This window comes from Solea solea, chromosome 19, assembly GCF_958295425.1.
Source record: "Solea solea chromosome 19, fSolSol10.1, whole genome shotgun sequence".
NCBI classification, from domain to species: Eukaryota; Metazoa; Chordata; class Actinopteri; order Pleuronectiformes; family Soleidae; genus Solea; species Solea solea.
The window spans coordinates 7,148,525-7,154,524 of record NC_081152.1 but is presented as its reverse complement, the minus strand read 5'-3'; positions in this window follow the sequence as shown (position 1 = coordinate 7,154,524).

Genomic DNA, 6,000 nt, shown 5'->3' with positions numbered 1-6,000 from the left:
GCATTTAAGGTAACAGAATAAATTGGTAACCATCTGACTGGTTTGGGTGAGATTTAGCTGCATCTTTTAAATCTCCGCCTAAGCCTGTGATCGGTCACAGTTTGAGCCTGTCATGATGTGAATGTGGATGTGGACGGAACATTTATTTCAATGTTTTGTTTTTTTTTTCCTTCATAAGATTACAGAAGGCCTGTTCTAACTTCAAACTGATCTCATCCATCTGTTTTCTCTGCTTTTTTTCCCTCCACTCCTTTGTTTTACTTTCCACTCATGTCTCACTCCCCCAGTTCCATGTAATACTTCAAACTCCTGCTCTTCCATCCCACTGTCTCTAGTCATATTCCCTGCGCGCCTTCCCTCAATTTCTCGTCTCACTATCACAGATCCTTTAGCCCTAACCTGCCACCCACTCTTTCATGAGGTGGATTGGTGCAGGTGGCTGTCATAACTTGAAGCACGTTGCACTGAGACTACCAGGTACGGCCTCTTTTTTTTTTTTATGATGACACACATCGTAGCGACGACTTACATTTTCAAACTGTGATTTGATGTCACAGCTGTCAGCACGTCACTTAGCAATGCAGGAAGCGCCTGCTATATCCCTATAGGGAACGTAGTATCTGACAAACTAATGAGCGCTGCAAAACCGCCATGTCGTCATATACATTTCTTGCCATCACGCTGCTTTATGAAAGTCCCTAGCCTGACAAAAGCCATATTAATCTAATGTATAGCAGACGTTTTAATGCAGTGAGAGAGGTTTTTGGTCAAAATATTGATACACACAGAGGTTAGAATGTCCTTAATGAACCAACAAAACTATGCAGAAAGATTATTGATTGATTATTAATTGGGTTGCTGCTTTTTTCATTATTCAAACAAGATTTCTGATTCCTTTAGCTTCTTATATGTAAATATTGTCTTTGTTTCTTTGCTCCATGTAAGATAGAAATCATTAAAACTCAATCATTGTCTCAAACAAGACAGTCGAGAACATCATCATTTCCAGGTTTGGCAAACACTGATCAACATTTTTTGACGTTTTCTGACGTATTATGGACCAACGATTGCTCGATTAATCGTGGAAATAATCGACAGATTAATCGATTATGAAAATAATCGTTCGTTGCAGCTCCAGATACAATCCATATACCATAACTCTGACATTAATGCTTCACTACGCACAGGCCACATGCTGTAAAGACAGGTGTGAGCCATCATCGTCATGTGACCTTTTGGAATCAATTTTCATCCCAAACCAGATATCTGATTGGTACAAATACAAGGCTGTGATATCGGTATCAAATGCAAAAAAAGTGGTTTCAAACGTCCCTATTTTGTAATGAAGTTTAAGAAAAAAACAAAAAAAAAAACATGCACTGTTGTGTACAAGTAGTAACATCCACAATGAAATACAGATTTTCACATTTTTCTTCATCTCTGGTATATAATATATATTATGTCAAAATAACCAAAAATCATGACTCGTGTTTTTAATCTTCCATTTTTAATCTGATTCTTGGAACCATAATTATCAAAATACCGAGCTATAACAAATAGAAGAATGGACGTAATCTATAAATAATCCACGGTTGTCTACTTCACTTAAATTTGATTCCATACATAGGATGTTTACATTTAATGGCTTTTGATGTGAGCGTTCAGCCGAGTGAAACACAGGAATGCTTTCAAACTGTCACAATGACAAGTCCCTTTGTTTTTCAAATGTGAATGTGAATGTGAAGAAGGCTGCCAAATACAAAAGTGTGGTCCATGGTAAAAATGCTCAATAACACGCCTGTCACTGCTAAACAAGGAAACAAACTGTCCATTTTTTTTAAAATTGAATTTGCTTTTTAGATGTGACTGGTAAACATTGTGGTGATCCTTGTGTGTCCACAGCACTTGGATCCCCCCAAAAATGAAAATAATACAAACAACAACAAAAAAATCATAGCATACAAAAGAAAGAAAAAAAAAACTAATAAAAACACTATGTCATGGTTCAGGAAACTTGATCAGATTGGATCCAAATGAAGACCTGTGACCAAGACAGAGAAGTGCATCAGTCTTAGACAAAAGGTCAAACTATAGCAGTCAGTAAAGTGCAGGCAGTGGGATCAGACACCATGACACTTCACAAGTTTCACCCACCCGTGATAAATCACACATAAGCTACAATCAAAAGAATGCAGCATACAATATGACTAAATGGTGGACGTTGCATATAAAATGCATTACAAGCAATAATCCCATTGGCATTCTAACACACACACTAAACATATGGGTCAGCTTGTCTGCTGTCTTTCTGTGAATCTCAGTAACAAATGTTTTCAGTCCAGTTTAGTTCAGGATTATTGGAACATAGGCTGACTTTATTTAATCACCATTATTAATGACTGAATCATAGCTTTTAGGAATTGTGACTCTTCCTCGTTGAAAGCAGGAACGACAATAATCAGAAGAAATCTTTGATTGACTGAAATTGCACATACCCTTCAAGTTAACTCAGTGTTATTGTTGTTATTGAAATGTCTAGTGACTCTTAAGTTTTTATTTTTTTGTGTAATGTCATCTCTTTTACCTTAAGGCAGACACTTCATCGACGTAATACTCTTAATGAAAATAACCACTATCATAGACTAACCAATTAAAGTGAGTTTAGATGAGATCGTGCCTACTCATCAGCCACCAAAGGCCACAAAAAAGCACAGAGACTGTCACGATTGCTGTCTTTAACTGTTGCCTGCTGTGCTAATCACCTTTAATAGAGCTTGTCTGCTTGAATCAGCAACTGACTAAACATCATTAACTCAAAATGAGTCTAAATCAGCACCAGCAACAATTTGTCAGGATAAATGGTGATGTGTTCACTTACTGGTAAACCTTTAGCTTTTGATGAGCTTATCCCGAAAAGTATTTAGTTTTTACTTTGACAATCTTGTGAGCAATGTGACTTTCCCCTCATCTTGTTAAAAGCACCTCGTCATTACTACAGTAAAGATAATTACAGTTTTCTTTTCTTTTGTTTTTAATAATGTAAGTAAATGACTTTTGCTCTTGAATGATTAGTCAATAATATAATTAAATTGCTATTTTAATGAGCATCATGTCATGAATAACTGAGTAAGAATTTAAATCAACTTGCAACTTGCAACAGGAGAGCCAGTGTGTAGACGGGTGACTGGGTCGGTGATGGCCCGGGGTCAGGAGACACACCCAGCACATTTGGTGGGTTGTCGTGCACATCACTGAGGTTACAGCAGGATACGTGGTGCTGAGTTTAGAAAGAACCCACAACCAAAACCAGTGTCTTTCATTTTATGCACACAAGTCATTTGACTTTTTTTGTTCTCTCAGACTCAAACAGAGCTTGTCAACAGCTGAGTGTTTTTAATGAGCTGCATGAAGCTTAAACCTCTGACTGTAAACCCTGTAATTAATTGAGCTGTGGACTGAATTTTAAGCTTGATAATTCAGTCTTCCTCACAACACTGCTCAGAGTGAAGTGAGAAGTTTTGATTTGAGTTTTGATTTTTTTTAAATAAACAACACTTTTTCCTCCAACACAGCTACAGATTGCACTGGTTTTCAGGAACATTTTGTACTCATCCAAATGTTGGAAGTGCAATGTCAGTTGGAAACAATGCGCAGGCCACCCCACGGCTGCCTGATATAACTCATCCCATTTTTTTGTGCTATAAAGTGCTCTGTATCTTCCTTGTACGTTTTTTTGTCAGTTTCCAAGGCCGATGTAAAACGCCAGTCCGGCGGGGGGGGAGCACTGAACAGCATAAACAGATCGATTTAGAGAGTTCTTCAAAACAGTTTCAGAGTTCCGTGAGACATGAAAACAGGGTGATGTGACAGTCCAGCACAGGGGTGCCATTAAGTGGAGAAATATTTTCAAAGATTTAGGGAGCCAAGAGCTGGACAGAGGCCCTGTAACAAACCAGGGATTGAAGTTATTTATTGTGTCTGAGCTGCTGTTAAGCTGTTGTCAGAGGCCATGAATTTGCGGCTTCGCCCCTGCTCTTGCATCCTCCAGTGATCCCGTCCTTTATTGTAATATCAAAATGACACATTTTTAGACTGACAGCAAGGTAGACCATATTTTCTTATCACTCTGTCCGCCCATCAACCGCTCTTTACTCATAACACTCCCTAAGTTTAGTAATTAGTGGACTGTTGATTAAAAAAAGGGCTTTGGAGAGAAAGAAGAAATCCAGCAATTACCAAGCGTATTAATCCCCTTCAGTGGCTTCATTAGAATGCTCCACGTACCCTGGCTTCAAGTTTTACATTTAAATTTGACTCTGAGATTTTACACTGCAATTTGCACTTTTAATTTGTGCCTCCCATAATTGGACATAGCTGCTTTGTGCTTGAGTTGGTCTGTAAGTGGACTGTTCTGAAACTGTTCTGTTGCCTAGTTTTAAAAATTCTTAAAATTGCAGTGCCTGGGAAGGTAGGACCCAGAGGCCGTGTTTCCAGCGAGTGGAACAGTTCGGTTCACTACAGTATGTATTTTGGTTGTGTTATTTTTTGGTGGGTTTCCCTTGGGATACCAGACTAATGGTATGGTACATATGGTCATCTTGTCGAGACGAACAGCCACAAACTGAGCAGAACAAAACAGAGCTGCTTGTCGGTTGTGTTGCGTATGATGTCGTTGCTCTCCGTTTCCACACCGGTACAACGTCACGCTACGTATCTCGTTGAGCTTACACACGGTCCACCAAGTAAAGGGTTAGCCGAGGGCTTTACCATTCCAAATTACCGTACTGTACCAAGCCGCACTGTACCATGACGGAAACATCACTAAACTCTCACCATCACATATCAAACATCTCACTTCTGCCTGGCTACTACTTGCCTGAGTATTTAATGTGGAGGGTGGAAGCGAGTAGTTTTGCGAGAAACTACAAAGAATATGCCGGAAATTGGCAGCTTGGGTGTAGATGGATGAAATGTTCCTCACAGTGTGAAGATCTCCAACATCGCTGAGGAAGGGAAAATGAACTGAGTTCACTTGCACTAATGGGTGCAACCCAAACAACATCACCCCATCGCTCTGATCCAACTAAAAGTGTGAAAGTCAAACGGTTCCTGTACATCATACTGAGAATGCAACACTTGCCCAGAGTGCATTTTCCATCAAAAAACAAGACAACAGCATTTAGATAATGTGTAGGCTTGTGGCACTTCTATTGATTTTGCAGATCAGTACTCATAAGTTTCTGTATTGCCTGCAGGCATGAGCTGGCATATCCAGAAGAAAAGACAAAAACACGTGAAACTTCAGCCTGTAACCCCCTATAACTATGGGGTTTGTCTGTTGTGACAGATAAACACAATCCGTCCGCGATTAATAGCTAGACCTTGGGCTGTTTTGAGGTGCTCTATAAATCATGTCATCATCTTCATGTAACCATCTCTCTCATGTAATAATTTACATTATTTGAGATTCTTGTTTTGACTTCGACATACCCCACATGCATTATTTACACACACAAGCAGGTTTATACGCACATGCAGGCGGGGAGATTTAATGGCTATTCTGCCTTAGATGAATAGAAAAGAGGGATGTGGGTGTTTATGGGCAATCTTTGCAAATTTGACCCCAGTTGTATATCACGGCAGCCCACCCACACACGCGCGCACACACACACACACACCATTGAGCACAGTCCTTTCATGCAGTTTCTGCCCTTTGCCGTCGTTCTCTCACAACCATGCACATTCAGTGCAACATACTTTAACACACAAGCATGCACACATGCACAAACAAACAAGACACACAGTCACACACCAGGCTGTACCTTGAGGCGAGCAGTGTCTGGTTAATGGAGTTAGTGATATATCCAATGGGTGCTCTGTTCATTTAAAAGTCAGTGGAGGGAGGACAGGAAGGAGAGAGGGAGGAAGCTGGGATAGTGGAAGGCTACAGGCTACAGAGAAAACTGCAACAGTAGGGGACAGGACATATGGATGGTGAGA